The following is a 17,784-nucleotide window of genomic DNA, read 5'->3' on the forward strand; positions in this document are numbered from 1 at the left end:
GTCCTGAGGAGCCTCGTGTCTGAAGATCGTAGGCAGCTCAATCCGGCCCTTCCTGCCCCCGGGCCGGGCGCTGACCTCCCCGTCTGTCGCACCCCGTACAACCTGCCACTGCCCTCATCCCAGCCTCTGCCCTGGGCCGGGCCCCATTAACTGCCCCCCCTCCTGGGGTGAACAGGGGGACTTTGAAAACCCCAGGTGGCACATGACCCTCCCCTGGCTGGTCCTCGGTGGCTCCCGGTGGCCCTCAGGGTTCATCTGGGTCCCGGGCCCTGGCCGGACATCCCTGCCGGCCACACAGTGAGGCCGGAAGATTGTCAGGAGGTCCCGGCTCAGCGAGGTTGGGCGGGTGCTGCTTCCTCCCATGGGGGGCAGGGGGAGCAGGCCGTCCCCACTTCCCGGGCTGCGGGCGGCCTGGGTGGAAGTCGGGGTTCCGGGGACCCGTGTCCTCAGCCACGTGCAGTGGGGTCAGCTGACCCCGGATGCCCCGACCCCGCTGCCGGCCGGTGTTCCTGCCCCAGAGGGAAGGGCCCTTGAGGGCGGCTCAGGGGCCACCGCCACCACTTCCGGCTGGCGGGGAGGCGGGAGGGTCTGTGGGAGCATCACGGGCCTAATGAGGGTCCCCGAGGCCCCCCGGGCGTCCAGGTCGGGGAAGAAAGGCCCGTCTCCCGTCCCCTGTTTGCCCGCCCCTCGCCGTAATCGGATTGGCACTTTTGAAGTTCATAGGAAACGCGGAGGCTCCCACGTAGAGAATACGCGCAGAAGGGCTTAGAGGGGCCTTTGTGAGCCGGGCCGGCCGTGATGAAAGCACCGTGAAATGCACGGTGTCACCGATGCCCCGCGACCGTGACCGGCCCCTTGACTTGAAGGGAAGACGGTGGAAAATCCCCAAACGGTTCTGTGTGCGCGAGGCGCTCCGGTCACAGCCGAGCCCCGAGGTGCCGTCTCAGGGGGGCGCCCCCGCCTGTGGCCCCCAAGCCCGGCCGGGAAGTTGGAGCAGCCAGGAGTTTCCGGGTTTTCGATGCCGAGACGGAGAGTCAGAGGCCACTTGCGTCACCAGGGCGGGGAGCCCCACCCATGGCTCGCTGCTCTCTGCTTGCATGCCTCTGGGGACAGGAAGCTCACTACCTTGCAAGGCTTCCAGACGAGGCTACATTGGGTGTGGCCCCAGGTCAAGGTGCAGTTGCAGCTTACCTGGGGGTGGACTTCCAGAGTCAGGGGGGGAAAGGTGACATAGGGCAGGAGGGAATGTCAGGTTTTTAAACAGCTTTATTGAAATATTCACATACCTTACAGGTCATTCATTTAAGGCGCAGAGATCATTTGTTGTAATAGATCCACAAAGTTAGGTGTCCGTCAACACGACGGATTTCAGGTCATTTCCATCCCCCCAAAAGAAGCCCCGTCCCCATCAGCATCACCCCCACCCCCTCCCCAGCCCCTGGCCCCCACGAGCCCGCTCTCTGTCTGTGGATCTGCCTGTTCTGGACGTTGCCTGTCCATGGGGTCACACGCTGTGTGTCCTTCTGTGTCTGCGTCTCTCTCTGAGCGTCGTGTGTTCAGGTCCATCCGCGTGCGGCCGTGTCAGGGCCTCGCTCCTCTTCACAGCTGCATAGTATTTCAGCGTGTGGGTGGACACGTGTGTGGGCCCATCACCCACTGGTGGCAGTTGGCCGTTCCCCGCCCTCTTGGCGGTTACGAAGGGAATGCTGTGCTGGAAAACCCTTTAATGGGTCCTTGTCTTGGGCACAAACCCTCACACAAGGTCAGGGCACCCCGAGGCCGAAAGCCAAGGGCGAGCACCCGGCCCAGCGTGGGGCGTCTGGACACCAGGGCGCAGCCTCGTGTGGGCCTGGAGGCCCCGGGCAGGGTCTCCTTGGCTGCTGCCTGGCAGGTGTTGCACCCTGAGGCGGCGGCTCCAGGCTGACCCTGCGCCGGGCGTCACACGCATCTGTGCAGCTGCAGGACAGCTCCATGCAGCCCGGGTCTCGGTGGTGCCTGCTCGCATGCTCCCGCTCACGGGGGTGTCACCACTGCCAGAGCTGGAGGGCAGGCCGGGCCTGTGGAGAGGGTGTCCCTGTGTCCACCCCTCCCGGTTGTCCATCCAGACCCTCAGGAAGGCAACTTTCCTCCTGTGGCCCCTGATGTCGGAGGCGGGTCTGAGTGGAGTGACTTCCCACCTCGTCCCCACTGTGGGGAGCTGTTGGGGGACAAGCAGGGGGCTGGGCTGGGGGGAGGTCCTGGAGTCCACAGCGCCCCACACTGGGCAGCCCTGCAGCCCCCTGTCCGCCCGCCGGGGGTGGTGGTGACAGGTGCAAGGCCCCCCCGGAAGCCGCCCTGTCTGCCCAGGGCCCTGGGGGAGGCCCGACCTCCGTGCCATGGTGACTCGCGTCCCCGGCTCCTCGGCGGGCAGGGGGTGCACAGGTCCCAGAGGGGGCCCGTCTCCTCCTTTTCCTAACGTCCCACGTCTGAGACAGCGGAGGCTGCGCTGGACGGAGGCCAGAGGTCACACGGTGAGTGGGGACACGGAGAGACAGAGACGCGGAGAGGCAGAGGCTGTGGGCACAGGCCGTGCACGAGGTTTCCGGGCCAGCAGCCTCGGTCCCCGCTTGCCCGGCCTCCCCGAGCCCACCTCCACGGACCCCCGTGCACTGTGGCCCCGGGCCCAGGGGCCGCCTCACATCCTGCGCCTGGCGTCCCAAGCTCTGGGGTTTCTACATCGGTGAGCGCCTGCTGTGTGCCCGGCGTGGCCGCGGGGACTCAGGAAAGGCCGCCGGGCCTGACCCTGGAGCTCAGGGAGGGCCCCGAAGGCCAGTCCACTGTGTCCAGCAGGGAGCCCCTCGGCATGACGGGACCCCGCAGGGGCGGGTGAGGGGCTCAGGAAGCATCACACCAGGGGCTGAGTGCAGGGGGCCAGGGGGACAGGCCAGCTGTGTCCCCAGTAGGATGTGTCCAGGTCCCCCTCTCTGGGGACAGACGAGACTTGGAGACAGAGCCCTCCCAGCTGTGAGCAGATGAGGGCGTGGACAGGCCCCAGTGCAGCCACTGCTCATAAGACATGACGCACGTGCATTTATTGAGCTCCGGCTGTGTGCTCTGGGAGCTCAGTCTCCACCTCTGGACATCGGGGTAACTGGGTGGTTATGGAAAGGAGTGAGCTCACATTTGTAAGGCGCCTGGAACAGTGTGTGGCACAGAATCAATGGGCATTGTGTCTGGAAATGAAATGAAATGAAACGAAATAAAGATAAAATGAAATAGAGGGCTGGTGCCTGTCCTCTGGAAGCTTGCAGTAAATGAGCTCGAAAGACCTGTCTCTCTGTCTCTGTCGCTGTCTCTCTCTGTCTCTGTCTCTCTGTCTGTCTTGACAAGTTCTAATGGAAGGGACAGGAGGGCTTCTCAGAGGAGGTGTCATTAGAGCTGAGACCTGAAGGGAGAGAAGGAGCCATACTTCTGGGGAAGGTGACCTCTAGGCAGGAGGAAGAGCAGGTGCAAAGGCCCTGAGGTGCAACACAGCCTGGAGTGTTTGCAGGGCCTCTGGGCAGCCATTGCCGCTGGAGCAAGAAAAAGAAGGCAAGGGGCGGGGAGGCCACCCCGGGCCTGGTGGGCTTCCAGGAGGAGTTTGGTTCCCCCCGAGGGCACTGGGGAGCCACAGCAGAGTTTAGAACAGGGGAGGGACGTGGCTGGGCTGTGTGCCCATCAGGAGGGCCAGGCAGGGAGGGCTGCCTGGAGGCGGCGAAGGGGCTCAGCGCAGAAATCCTGCCTGAGGGAGGCCTCCAGGAAATGTCCCTCCCCTGTTCTCGCCCCTTTGTTTCCGACGTGGCTGAGAAATCGGAGGGCAGTGCTGGGAGGGCGGGTCCTGCCCGGGGTGTCGAGGGTCCCAGTGCTGCGGCCCGCCTCTGGGTGGGGCCGAGTCCAGCTGAGCCTGCCGCCCTCCTCTCGCCTGGCTGACCCTTGTCTGACCCTGGAGGGACCGCCCAGGGCCCAGCGATGACCTTGGGCCTGGGCGGCCATCCGTCCATCAGGGGCTGCCCCTTACTGGCCCCGTCCTGGCCGGCCCGTCACCTCTGCTCGCTGGGTCATCGCAGCACCCCACCTTCCAGATGGGGAAACCGAGGCTGAGACGCTGATCTTCGTCAGCTGGCTCTCGGGGCGACGTCTGAGGCCCTGGCTGGTTCCCAGGCCCTCCCCGCCTGGGTCATGTGTCTCTGACACCCCCTCGGGGGTGCTGTCCCTTCCTCAAGTTTAGGACAGGCCGGGCTCCAGGATTGAAATTCTCGGGCCGTGCGCGGCCGGCAGAGAAATCCATAATGCATTGTTTAGACAGATGCCTTTAAACCGCTCCATGGAGGGGGTGGGGGGGGGGGGCGGCAGGCAGGGGGACCGCGTCGGGAAGGTCACCCTTTATTTCTGCACAAAGGTCAGCCGCACACCGTTGCCCGGCAACGGCCGGCTTAAAGATGGAGGCTTAAGGAGAACAGACGATTCCCCTCCCCGAGATGCCCCGTGCGAGGGGCCCGGCCGCGGGCTGGGGGGCTCGGGGGGCTGGAGCCGAGTAGGGCGGGAGTGGCAGCCCTGGGACGGACGTGGGGGCCGGGTCTGGGGCCTGCAGAGCCCACCGTGAGCCTCGGTGTTCTCGGCTGCGAAATGGGAACAGTGTCGGCCCCCCCGCGGTGGGAAGCCCCCTGGCCGGTCTGGTGCTGGAATCGCTGCAGAGTCTGGGCCCTCCCGGGGGCTGCGTCCCGGGTATCCAGACCCCAGACTCAACTCTGCAAACCCGGGTGCAGCCGCCCCCCCACGAGCAGGCCCCCGGATGAGGGACGGGGTGGGCCTCGGCCAGTGGCCACTTCCCTCTCTGCAGGCTGGACGCAAGCCCGCCTCCGCTTCGGGGACCCCCGGCCTTTGCTGACGCTGCTTCCTGGCAGCTACACGGAAGCCGCGTCACCACACAGACCTCGCTCCGGAGGGGCCTCCCGACCCCGGTGCGTCCACCCCGCAGGCTCGTCTTCAATTCCTGTGTCGGTGGACAGCGACCGCCCGACTTGTGCATTACACAGACGGGAATCAGGAAGGTAACTTTCCATTGAGATGAAATTCACTTAACATAAAATTAGTCATTTTAAAGTGTACAATTCGGTGGCATTTGATACACTCACAGAGTTGTGCAACCATCACCTCTATCTTATTCCAGAACATTCCATCATCCCCCAAAAGCAGCCCCGTCCCCATCAGCATCAGCCCCAGCCCCTGGCCCCCACGAGCCCGCTCTCTGTCTGTGGATCTGCCTGTTCTGGACGTTTCATGTCCATGGGATCACACGCCGTGTGTCCTTCTGTGTCTGCTTCTCTCCCTGAGCGTCGTGGGTGCAGGTCCGTCCATGTGCAGCCGTGTCAGGGCCTCGCTCCTCTTCACGGCTGCGTCGTGCTCCAGGCTGTGGACGTAGGAAGGTAACTTCGGATGCAAACCTGTGTTGGGACAGGTGGCCGCACGCTGACAGCACCCCCCACCTGGGTGAGTGGGGTGCCCCAGGGGAGTGGGAGGGCCCCAGGTGACGCTCGTGGCCACAGGGGTCTGGTCCCCGCCCCAGGCTGCCCCAGGCTGGCTGGCCCTGGCTGGGGCTCATGGGTCAGCACGTGGACTAAGGCAGTTTACTGACATCCTACTATGTGCCAGGCCTTGCACTGGGCCCCGGGCGATGAGGCGGGTGGGGCCGCTCCCTCCGGAGGCTCCAGGGGAGGGTCCTTCCTGCTTCTTCCAGCTTCCGGGGGCCCCGGGTGGCCCTGGGCTTTTGGCCGCCTCCCTCCAGTCTCCAGCTCTGTCGTCACATGGCTTCTCCTCTGTGTCTGTGTCTGTGTCTCTCGCCTCTTCCTCTGTCCTCTTATGAGGACAGTTGTCATTGCATTGGAGGCCGACTCAGATAATCCAGCACGATATCATCTCGAGATCCTTAACTTAATAACACGTACAGAAACCCTTTGTCTAAATAAGGTTGCATTCACACGTTCTGGGGTTTGCAACGGGGACGTATCCTTTTGGGGGTCACCAAACAGAGCGGGGAGAGGCCGGACACACAGGCCAGGGTCCCTGGGGGGCGGCCTGTGGCCAGGTGTGCTTCAGGCCACTCCTCAGCCCCCTCTAGTCCGTGGGCACCGGCTCGGAACTCCCTGCCATTTGGGGCCCGATCCCCAGGAGGCCAATGTCTCTGCCGTCCCCCCGGCCTTGGTGTCGGGACGGCGTTGACGCTCAGCGAGGTGTTTCTACAGCTCCTGGTGTTGTCCGCACGGCCCGTGGGGACCAGAGAGCAGAGTTCAGGGTGGTGCGGGTTTAATTCACTTTCTCCAGTGAGAGTCGCCACCTTCGAGGGTGAGGACACCAGGAGGCCGCGGCCCCCCTGCTGAGCAGCCAGCCCACCCCTGGACACGTGGGTCCAAGCTGCTGCTTCTCTTTCTATGTTTAAAAATTGTGATAAAATACACATAGCATAAAATTTACCGTCAACCGTTTTTCAGGGTACAGCTCAGCGGCATGAAGCACATTCACGTTGCTGTGCAGCCATCCCCTCCATCCGTCTCCAGAACTTTCCATCTCCCCAAACTGAAGCTCTGTCCCCAGGAAACACTGACTCCCACCCCTCCCCCAGCCCCTGGCCCCCCATCCACTTTCTGTCTCTGTGGATGTGGCTCCTCTGGGGACCTCCTGTGAGTGGACCACACAGTGTGTGTCCCTCTGTGTCTGGCTGATGTCACTGAGCATCACGTCCTCCAGGTCCGTCCACGTGGGAGCAGGAGTCAGGATCTCCTTCCTTTTCATGGCTGCGTAATATTCCAGGGTGTGGACGGACCTCGCTGTGAGTGTCCATCATCCGTGGCTGGATGCTCGGGGTGCTTCCTCCTTTCCTGTGAATCACGCTGCTCTGGACACAGGCGCGCAGATCTCTCCACGTCCCGGATTTCAATTCTTTTCGGTCTATACCCAGGAGTGGAACTGCTGGCTCACGTGGTGGTTCTTTGTTTGACTTCTGAGGACCCACCGTCCTGTTTCCCACGGGGGCTGCCCCGTGAACACCCCCACCAGCCGTGCATGAGGCTGCGGTCCCTCCTCCTTCGAGCGCCAGTGCCTGAGTCGGCTTCGCGTGGTCGCTGAGCTTTATCTGCCATTTTATAATAAACGTGGGGACTGGCCTGCGGGGGCTCTAGAGAGGCTACCGGGTGGGGCTCCCTGTTGGAGCTCCCGTGTGAGGCAGCCGGTCCTTGTCCGTGTCCCTGGCCTGGTGGCCCTCCCGGCACCGTGTGCCCAGATCTGTCCCGAGTGACTGAGTTAGCGGTTTTCTGGGGCTGCTGTGGCAAATGACCACAGACGGGGCGGCCTCAAAGAACAGGAATTTGTTTCCTCACCGTTCCAGAGGCCAGAAGTCCCAAATCAAGGTGTCACAGGGACACACTCTCTCAGGAGGCTCCAGGGGAGGGTCCTTCCTGCCTCTTCCAGCTTCTGGTGGTCGCTGGCAATCGTTGGCGTCCCCCGGCTCGGGGACACGTCCCTCCAAACTCTGCCTCCGTCGTCACGCGGCCGTGTCCCTGTGTGTCTGCGTCCAAATTCCCCTCTTCTTAGAAGGGACACAGTTGTGGATTAGGGCCACCCCGCTCCAGGACGATTTCATCTTCCCTCCATCAGATCTGCAAAGACTCCATTTCCAAATCAGGTCGCATCTCTTCTAGAGATTAGAAATAATTTGTGTAAATGCCACCAGGGAAAAAAAACAGGGCAGATTCTTCTATGACGATAAGTTCTGGCCCGAGGAGCCTGGGGAGTCGTGACAACTGAATGCAACGTGAAATTCTGGGTGGGATCCAGAAACGGGAAGAAGATGTTAGCGGGAAAACGGGTGCAGTGGAGGAAGGCAGCGTCCTCGGCGGGTGCGCGGGGGGCAGCGGGTGGCTGGCGCCCAACGTGCCGGCTTGGCAGCTTTTCTGTAAATCTCAAATTATTCCCAAATAAAAGTTCATTTAAAAAACACCTTCCGGGGTCATTCATGGAAACACAAAGTCCCAGAAGAAATTCCAGATAAATATTTTTTTTTCAATCTAGGGGCGAGGGAATCCTTTCTAAATGTGCTTTAATAGGCAGAAACCATAAAGAAAAAAAAAACAAACCTTCAGAGATTCGACCACTGAAAAGTTGAAAAGAAATTAACATGTGTTCCAGTGGAGACGCACAATTAACATTCTTCGTGTAAAACATCTGTCAGGAATCGGCAGAGACCGACAGCCCGGGGGGAAGGAGCGAGGCCACGACGACGACGTGGGTCTCGCGGGTCTCGGCGGGAGAAATGCTACGGCCCGGAGGGGCCGTCGGCGCCGATAATCAAGGAATTCGCCCAAAAGGAGATGCCTTTTGTTTGTTTTTTGGGATGGCCTGCACGACTGATAGAGATTTAAATTGGCTACAATGTATACATCCTTCATATATTATATATGATACATATTGGTCAAAAAAGAAAAGCTTAATTTTTTTTACCAATGGTCTGAATCATCTATTTTTAAAACGTTATGCTAAGTAAAATCAGTGAGTCAGAGAAAGACCAATACCGTATGATCTCCCTTCCACACAGAATCTGGAAAAAAAAAAAAAAATATCGAGCTCATAGATGCAGAGAACAGATTGGCGGTGGCCAGAGGTGGGCGAAATGGGTGACGGGCTCAAAAGGTACAAACTTCCAGCTGTAAAATAACGAAGTGCTGGGGATGTGACACACAGTGTGGCGGCTAGAGTTAATAACACTGTGTCGTGTATGTGAAAGCCGCTAAGACCTTGAAAGTCCTTATCTCAAGAAAAAAAATTTGCAACTATGTGTCGTGATGGATGTTCGCCAGACTTAGGGTGACGATCGTGGGAATCCTCACCTTGTCTGCCTGAAACTAATACATTGTATGTCAATTGTATCTCAATTCACAAGAAAGGTGACACAACAAAAGAGTGAGGAGAGCTCGCAGCCATAAGTATCAACAGGAGCCTGTGGGTTCGCTCCTTCTAGAATCGGAGGGTCCGAAAGTTGCATCATAGCGGCGGGCCCCGCGGCCGAGTGGCTAAGTTCGCGCTCCGCTGCGGCGGCCCAGGATTTCGCTGGTTCGGATCCTGGGCGAGGACACGGCACCACTCATCAGGCCACGCTGAGGCGGCATCCCACACGCCACAACTAGAAGGACCCACAACTAAAAAAAAAGAAAATACACAACTATGTACCGGGGGGCTTTGGGAGAAAAAGAAAAAAATTTAAAAATCTTTAAAAAAAAAAAAAAAAAAAAGAAAGTCGCACCATTCAAGGGTGCCCTCTGTGTGTCCGGCGCCGCGTCCCCCTCCTGCAACCAGAACAACCTGCATGCTTATTCGGGGAATCTGGGGAGACACTGCCATAGGGAGGAGTCCCAAGAAGGCACGTCCCCATCCTATGAGGGACACTGCCCTTGATACACTGGGGGCGGAAATTACTCACCAAAAAGCGTATAAAACAACTTAGGGCACCACCCAGCAATGGCCGTATTTGTCCCTAACATTCATCCCAGAGAAATGAAAATTCACATCTACCAAAACCCGTGCATGAGGGTTCTGGGCAGCTTTTTTTCTTTTTTTTTTTTGCGACAGCCCAGGAGTGGGAACCAGGCCGGGTGCCCCTCGGTAGGTGACCACTAGGCCAGAAGGTGCACCACACCACGGAATATTACTCGGTGTGACAAAAGAACAAAGCATGAGGCCGGACAGCCAAGCGGACGCATCTCGGGGTATCGAGCCGCGTGGAGAAGCGGGTCGGCAGAGGCCCCGTATGTGCGGCAGGACCCACAGGACATCCTCCAAGTGGCAGAAGGACAGAGACGGGGAACGGACGCGTGGGTGCCCGCGGTCAGGGAGGCGGCGCGGGGGGTGGGGAGAGGGTCCAGGGGCCTGGAGGGGGATCTTTGTGGCGACGGAAACGCCCTGCGCCTGCCGGGGGTGGGGTACGCGGGTCTCCATACGCGGTGCAGTGGCTCGGAAGTCACACACACCCTGTCTCGGTGTCCCTTTCCTGGTCCAGAGGTGGCACTAGTTACATGAGGTGTCACCATGGAGGACGCTGGGCGACGGGCACAGGGGGGCCTCTCTGTGCTGTCTCTGCAAAGCCCCCGTGAATCTGTCTTATTTCCAAAAGTTCAAAGAATTAAAACAGGATAAAAAATACCATCTCATTTGTCTAGAAATATACAGACTCCCTCTCGGGACTGTTCCCAGGATGCTGACATCGGTCCACGCCCGGGGGGGTGTCCGTCTCTCGGTGTCTTTTTCTTTCTCCTTTGTCCATTTTCTGAATTTTAAAAAGAACTTTCTACGAGGATGTATTTTCACAATACAGAGAAAAGCAGTTTTTAACTGGGGGCAAACGCGCCTGTCTTTTGGAAGCCCGGCGTGTGCGTTTGGTTTCTCAGCCCCGCGTCAATGAGCTGCCGCCGGCGTGATCTGAGGTCCCCCCGACCCGACAGTCTGTGATTTTACAGTTGTCACCGTTCCCGAGCAGGGTCACCGAAGGGCAGCGCTAACCCCTGCTCCAACAGGGAATTAGTGTCACCGGTGAGCCGGGCGCGAGGCCGGCTCCCGGACACCCGCCCTCGCGCCCCCCGCGCCGGCCACCCCGGGTCTCTGCGCCTGGCTGCCGTCACGGAGCGGGACGCCGGCGTGGCGGAAAACACAGAACAGCCCCCAAACCCAGCCGCAAAATTCTCACCCCGCGCGTGTCTACCCCGAGTCCACGGCAGCCCCTCCAAGTCTTGGCGTGTCTCTGCGGTGGAGCCGCGGCTCACGCAGACTCTTGTCTCTTGCCAAACGGGGACGTCCTGCCTGCGGGTCTGTAACCAACTGGTTTACCACGTATCGGCGTGTCCCTATCTCGGCCCTCAGTCCGGGCAGACGGTTCCCGTGGGACGCCGTCCGTCTGGACGGGCCGTGACTCCTCCTGCGGGGCAGACAGCCCCAGGTGGGCTCGGGCCAGCTGTCGCCTGCCTGCCGCTCCGGCCGCAGGAGGGAGGCCAGGGGAGCCCTGCCCAGCGGGGCTGAGACCGGGGCCAGGGCTGGCCTCCTTTCTCCCCTCGGCCCATTTGAAAGGCCCCAAAGGGAGGTCGTGACTGCGACTTGGGGGCCATGACGGGAGACTCCGATCTTCCGCTCCTCCTTCCCCAGGCATTTTTAGTCATTTGTGTGCTTTTTCTGTCACCTGCCGCCCCTCTCTGGTCTGCTTTAATTTCCCCCAGGCTCCCTGCTTCCCCTCCCCGGGTCGGGCCGGGCCGGGTCCCGTCCAGCTCGGATGGAGGGCCAGGCGGGCGGGTCCGTGCCGGGAGTGGTTTGACGGTGATGGGGCCGTGGTACACTTTCTGCCACCTTCCTCGATGGCCCCAGAACCTGTGGGGCAGATGGGGCCTGTATTTGGAAGTGGAGGGGACAGTGGCCGGGGGTGACACGTTGGCTGCCCTCCCCCCCGTCCCCTCCTCCTTCAGGCAAGAAACACCGAGTCTTGTTCTGAGTTCTTTTCTCTTTGGCTCTAAGCAAAATATCGCTTCCTTCCACCTTCCGGAAGATTTCCCTGCAATCCATATTAATGTCTCCCCTGCACACCCGGCACCTGGGGACCCACAGGACGCGGCAGGGCCCGCCCGTCATGCTGCCGGGGGCCGGGGCCAGAGGCTCTGGAGTCAGGAGGGGGGTGAGCACCTGATGGGCTGGCCCAGGCCACCACATCCCACCCGGCTACTCACTGTGGGGTCACTCCCTGCCCCCCTAAATGCCTTCGGCCTCGTCTCTGACCCTGTCCTGGTGGCAGGGCCTTTGCCCACAGGGTCTGGGCCCCAGGAGTCCGGCTGGGGCCGGGGGCCGAGGCGAGGAAAGGGACACAATAGGCCGGCTGAGCTCCCCCGGGGTCCGGTTCTCCCGGAATCGGACGGACACGCTGCCGAGAGCCGCGGCCTGTCCCGGCGGGGGCACAATGGCGCCTGTCGCTCCGAGTTTTCTGCCGGTCGCCTGTGGTCTGCGGGCCCCGCGGCCCCGGAGAAGCGGGGTCTGAGAGCCCTGGCGGGCAGGCTGTCTTTGTGACCATTTTGTGTGTCCCTTTGGGAGACAATAGGTGACACCTTCCTTTCCACCCGCTGGACAAGGCCGGCTGACAGCTCTCGGTGGATGAGGTCACGGCCGGCCCTCGCACCCGGGCACCAGAGGGCAGTCTGAGGAGGATGTGGAGGCCCCGCTCCATCTGACCATCGCTGGCTCTGCGGGGCACCACCATCCCCTACCCGGCGGCATCGTGAACTGTGACCAGCGGCTATTTCCCCCCGGGGCCGCCGGGTCCCCCTCAATGCCGAGTGACGGAGGGCAGTGCAGGCGTCAACTGGCTGCAGAGAGCTGGCCGCAGGGGCTGGTCTTGGGCTGAGGGCTAGGCCGAGCCACAGAGGGGGCTGGCCCGTGGATGCCCCAGGGGGCAGGGGGCCCAGGGCCCACCCCCCAGAGCCACGAGGTGCAAAATGACAAGGAGATGCGGCGTTCGGCCAACTCAGAAACAGCGTTGGATAGAAACGAGGGCAGATGCGACTTTCCTGACCACTCCAGAGCAAAGGCAGGCAGCGATGAGCTACAGAGAGTATTTTTTTAAATAAGAAGCCTGCTGCCCACCCCCCGTCAGCCTGTTCCGGAAATTACTGGGGTTGGTGCCTTTTCCCATCGGAGCTTGTGGTTCTGGGGGCAGATCGGCCAGGGGAGCGACGGCGCTCGGGGGGTGCTGGTCCTGAGCAGCATTGGCGGCGCTCCCACCCACGACCTCTCGGAAGCCTGCGGGCGTCGTGACCACAGGTAACCGGTGCTTTCCGTCCTCGTGCCGGCCTGGCTTCCCTGCTAAACTCGGGCATGGTTCCAGAGCCTGATGCATGAATAAAACACGAGGGAGGCCCCGCCGGCTCCTCTCCCACCGTGAATGCATAATCAGGGCAGACCGAGCCGGGGCGGGGCTGCGTGCGCACTGACCATCAATGATTCATCCGCCCCTGGCTCCTAATTGCCTCTCCAGCCCGTCCTGCTCCGGTGTGTCGGACAGGACCAGGGGTCCGAGATGTGCTTCGGGTCCCCCGCTGGTCTGTGAACCCCCAGAGGGCCAGCTGCGTCCCCGTTCCCCAGGGGCGGTCTGCATTTCATCCAACTGGGGGTGCGAGTCAGGGAGGGGGGATGCTGGGTGCCGGGGGCCTCTCATGCCCACAGGAGTGATTTCTGCACTGAGAGGGAGTGGCGGTGTCTGCAGGGGGCTGTGGTCACTCCTCGATGGGCCCTATTTTCTGTGAAGCCCTGGGCAGGATGTCAAGGGTCCCCATCTGGACTTCAGATCGCCCGCCCTGCTTGGGTGGGTGGCTGGTATCCCCGATCCTGTCAGATGCCCCAGCTTCTGGAACAAATTCCCCCTCTAAAGTGGACCCTGAAGGTTTTTTTTTTTTTTCCAATCGGTGTGAAATTTGCAGGACGTAAATGGAACCATTTTAAGGTGAACAATTCAGGGGCATTGAGCGCATTCTCGAGGTTGTGCAACCACCACCTCTGTCTAGTTCCAGAACGTTCCGTCACCCCAGAAGGAGACCCCATCTCCATCAGCAGTCACTCCCCAGCCCCTGACAACCACTGACCCACTTTCTGTCTGGAGATCTGCCTGTTCTGGATATTTCGCGTCCGTGGGGTCACACTGTGTGGTTGTGAATAGTCTCCTGGCACGAGCGGGTCCCACGCGCTGCACGGTAACACACTTAGACGAGAGTCACTTGCTGTTTCTCTGACGCTCCCGTCCCGAGGGCTGTCCTGGGTCTGACACGTAGCAACGGCGGCCCACCTGGGCAGGGCCGGCGGCCTGCACACTCCGTAGGCTCGGGTCTCTGCCCGCCGTGTCCCCTCCCTGGCACGTTTCTGTGCCACGAGCGCAGGAAGGACTCTGGGGCCTGCACCGGCCGTCCTCCGGACTGTCTCAGCTTCAGGGGGTCGTTCCTGTCACCATCGGGGTCCCCCTCTCCCCCAGAGAGTCTGCCCAACAAGGTGCAGACATGAGGTGCCCTGCCCGTCTCCAGCGTCACCGTCCTGTGCGTGTGGGGAGAGTCTGTGCCTGAAGACCCGACCTGGGAGGCGACGGTTTCCGCTGCGGGAACCTGGGGCCACTGAGCTGAGTGAATCCCACCGTGGTGACGAAACTTTCCAGGGTGCCCGGGAGGGTAGAGCCACGGCGGCCCCGGGAGCTCCCCAGGGACGCAAACGGCATGAAGGAAGCTCGTCCCGGACCCTGTGCCGGGAGGGGGGGGGGGGCAGCCCGTCGTTTCCTGGAGGGAACATGTGAATGGTTTCAAAAGGGCATCAGGCAGTCAGGGGGGAGGGATGCCCTGGGGGCTTCCGGGCGCCATGCCGTGGCCTGTGGTTCCACAAGGGTCCCAACTCCAAGTGCAGGCCTGGGCCTCGACCCCTCCCCAGGTCAGGGCGGTCCCCGGGCACCTGCAGGGGCGGGAGGGCGGCGAGGGGTGGGCGCCTCAGGTCCTAGGACAGCAGATGTGCAGGGTGGGCGCGGCGCCCAAGGCTGGACAGACAGTGACCCCTCGGCTGCCCCCCGGGACCACAGGGCTGCCAGCTGCACGGGCCGAGGAAGGCCGTGTTTGTAAAGCATTTTCTGGCTCTTTTATTGTTACGATTACTATTATTAATGGAGTTTGCTTTTTGGAACAGTGTTAGATTCACAGCGAAGGTGGAAAGCTGGCACGGAGGGTTCCCGCGTGCCCCAAGCTCGGGTCCCCCGTGGTTGGTGTCTTATTCAGGCCTGTCTCGTGTGTCCCCGCTGATGACCACAATCGATGTGTCCTTGTTGACTAAAGTCCATACTCTGTCCAGAGTCCTCAGTCTCCCCTGACGTCCTTTGTCCCAGGACCCCAGGTGACACTCAGGTGTCCCATCTCCTGGCCCCTCTGGGCTGGGACATCCTCAGACACTCCTGATGCCCTGGGCCGGTGTGAGGGGGACCGGGCAGGAGTGTGGCAAGACGCCCTTCCGCTGGGGTTGCACTGAAGTTTTTCTCACGTCAGCCTGGGATGGTAGGTTTTTGGGAGGAAGACCAACACGTCATATACACCGAGGGTCCACAAAGCATTTTTTTTTTAGTGAGGAAGATTGGCCCTGAGTTAACATCTGTTGTTAATCTTCCCCTTTTTTTTTCTCCTCAAAGCCACAGTACATAGTTGCATATTTTAGCTGTCGGTCCTTCTGGTTGTGGCACGTGGGACGCCGCCTCAGCATGGCCTGATGAGCGGTGCCGTGTCCGCACCCAGGATCTGAACCAGCAAAACCCTGGGCCGCCAAAGTGGAGCACAAGAAGCCAACCACTTGGCCCTGGGCCCGGCCCTGCAGTTTTTAAATATATATATATTTTTAAAGATTTTATTTCTCCTTTTTCTCCCTAAAGCCCCCTGGCACATAGTTGTATATTTTTTTTTAGTTGTGGGTCCTTCTAGTTGTGGCATGTGGGACGCCACCTCAGCATGGCCTGATGAGCAGTGCCATGTCCGCACCCAGGATCCGAACCAGTGAAACCCTGGGCCGCCGCAGCCCTGGGACCGGCCCCTAAATTATAAAGTTTTTAAGTGATAGGAGTTTTTGAAAAAACAAATCTCAGAAAAGAGAGCAAAAAATATCCACTAATTATACATATACATACATACATATAATATATACATACGTGTATGTATTTTTAAAATAAAATATATACTTTAAAACATTGAGACCTCATCATAATACTATATTTTAAAAAACGGCTTCATTGAGATACAATTCACCTGTTTGGGGAGTACAGTTGAATGTTTTTGGAATATAACACTATCAGTTTTTTTAAACTGTGGTAAAATACACATAACATAAAACGTGCCATTTTAAGCACTTTCAGGGGTACAATTCCCAGCATGAATTACGGTCACAACATCGTACAAGCCTGTTTTCCAGCCTGTTTGCCACTGACACACATTGTGAGCATTTGCCAGTAATGCATCTCCGCACCGATTGTTGGGATTGAAAAAAATCTGACAATTTGAGCTAAGCTCCTTTTTAAAATTTGCCGAAGAGAATAAAAACACGTTTCTGCCGAGCTTATCAGCCATTTAGGATTCTGCTCCTAGCGGCCTCCCGTAACCTTTCCGAGCGCCCCCCTTTTCCTGGAGACCCGATGGAGTTCTCCGGAAGAGGGTTATGAAGCTTCTCCCAGCACACCCGCCAACGTGTCTCCCAGGCGGGGAGCGAGGCCGAGCGGCTGTCCCCCTGTGTCCCTGCAGCCGCCTCCCGGCGCCCGGGACGGAGGTCAGGGTTTAGTGCACAATCTGTTTCCAAGGACGCTGTGAGCTCGTGAGAGGACGGCCAGAAAAACAACCACTTGGAGACCGTTGGGCAGATAAACATTATGGGTTTCACGTCAGCGCAAGAAAGAGGCAGGGGAGAAGGGAGGCCGCCAGCCCAGCCCCTGTGCGGCCGCGGGACAGGGCGTGCGAACCACCCGCCGTCTCGACCCCCCAGCCCAGGCCCCCGACTCTCGGCCCCTCTGCAGCGTCGCCCTGGTCCCCTGCGCAGGCACAAACAGACACGGCCTTCCCGTGAGCAGGCTCTGCTCTGTTGTGTGGGACGGGCGGCCATGGACGCACTGGGTCCTCGGGCCGGGAGGGAGCTCCGTGGAGGCTCCTCAGGCTGCTGTTCTCTGGGCTTCTCCTCAGGCAGAGCTGCCGGATCCGTTTCCCACACGAGTCACCCCCTAACTCAGTGGCTTCAAACCGCACACATTGATCATCTCAGGCTCTGGGGTCAGGAGTCCCAAAGTCCAGGGGCGGGCAGGGCGGGTCCCCCGGAGGCCCCAGGGGAGGAGCGTGTCCCGCCTCCTCCAGCTTCCAGAGGCGCCGCGTCCTGGGCTCGGGGCCCCTTCCTCCGTCCACACGGCCAGCAGCGCAGCGTCTCCATCTCGGCCTCTGACCCTCCCGCCTCCCTCTGCTCAGGACCCTGGGATGAGCCTGGGCCCCGGGAATCCAGGGTCACCCCCATCCCAGGGGCCTCGACTTAACCCGTCTGCAGAGTCCCCTCTGCCCAGTGAGGTGACACGGCCACAGGGCCTGGGACCAGGACGGGGTGGTCTTTGGGGGCCGTATCCTAACACATCCACTCAGCGAAATGCAGACCTTTTGTCTGTCTGGCCCCGCCCAGCACCCAGCTCTGTGGCCCCAAGACAAATGGTATGAACAGGTCTTTATGAGCCGGGTGGCCAGAAGGGTCTGGGGAACATTTGGTGTGGACGGGGGGCAAACACAGCGAGCCCCTCCAGCCCTGGGCCTCCGCCAGGGGCCAAGCAGAGGCCTGGGCGCCTCCGAGGGGAGGGTCCTGCTCCGTGTCAGGCACCATAGGATGGGCCGTGGGGAGACGAGAGGGGGTGGTGGAACCACTCCCAGGCCCGCATCCACGCAGCCCACCGGCTCTGAAAAATCTGCTTATGGAAGAGCTACACCTGTCTGTGCCCGGAGGGGACTGGAGGTGCCGCAGAGGGGCCGAGCGGCCATCAAAGGAGGAAGCCGCCAGTGCTGGGCCCATGGCGGGTGACCAGGATGCTGGGCTCTGCGCCGCCCTCCCTCCTGTCCTGTGCATCGTTTTAGTGTCTTTTCCCGCTGCCCCCACCTCGCTGCTGGCTGGAAATGGGGTCCCTGCAACTGGAGACGTCTGAGGGGCGGCCCACCGGCTGGGGTG

At 60.5% G+C, this 17,784-nt stretch overlaps 1 long non-coding RNA gene across 1 annotated transcript; it reads left to right on the top strand.

Moving 5' to 3' along the window:
• The first annotated feature begins 4,251 nt into the window (after positions 1 to 4,251).
• Positions 4,252 to 7,971, top strand: LOC139083752 (uncharacterized). Its single transcript, XR_011540654.1, has 3 exons — positions 4,252 to 5,069; positions 5,189 to 5,508; positions 6,826 to 7,971. It is a non-coding gene; the product is annotated as an uncharacterized lncRNA (long non-coding RNA).
• The last annotated feature ends 9,813 nt before the right edge of the window (positions 7,972 to 17,784 follow it).

This window comes from Equus przewalskii, chromosome 6 (genome assembly GCF_037783145.1).
Source record: "Equus przewalskii isolate Varuska chromosome 6, EquPr2, whole genome shotgun sequence".
Lineage (NCBI taxonomy): Eukaryota > Metazoa > Chordata > Mammalia > Perissodactyla > Equidae > Equus > Equus przewalskii.